Source organism: Galeopterus variegatus, unplaced genomic scaffold, assembly GCF_000696425.1.
Source record: "Galeopterus variegatus unplaced genomic scaffold, G_variegatus-3.0.2 Scaffold305, whole genome shotgun sequence".
Lineage (NCBI taxonomy): Eukaryota > Metazoa > Chordata > Mammalia > Dermoptera > Cynocephalidae > Galeopterus > Galeopterus variegatus.
This window is the reverse complement of record NW_007726416.1, coordinates 132,712-133,095: the sequence shown is the minus strand read 5'-3', so window position 1 is coordinate 133,095 and position 384 is coordinate 132,712. Positions and strand designations below refer to the sequence as shown.

General features: G+C 34.4%; 1 protein-coding gene across 1 annotated transcript in view; it reads left to right on the top strand.

The window, feature by feature from the left end:
- The window catches only part of UBE2J1 (ubiquitin-conjugating enzyme E2, J1), a 29,823-nt gene that overhangs the window by 9,144 nt on the left and 20,295 nt on the right, over nucleotides 1–384 (top strand). The gene's annotated exons all lie outside the window — the stretch shown is intronic.

The window sequence follows — 384 nt, the reverse complement described above, 5'->3', positions numbered from 1 at the left end:
CACATCTCCTTCAACTTCCCACCTTTCCTACACTCTTTTCCTCAGTTTCCTCATCTTTACAGTGAGGATAATGATACCTACCTCATTGAGTTGATGTGGTATTAATTTAGTCCCATGTTTTATGTATAGCTCTTAGAATAGGACCTGACACAGAATCCTCAATAAATGTTAGCAGGATTATTACTATTTATATCTCAGAATCTCTCCCCACCTTTGCATATTTTATCTTCTTGTGAAGGAAAGCTATTGATCCAATTCCTCTCTTAATTGTTAAGCTTTTTTCCCTTCGTTTCCTTTAATTATAAGTATGTTTAATTCTCCCCTAACCTTGAAAAAAGCAAAAACAAAACACAAAAACCTTTCTGCATCTGTTACCACTTTAAT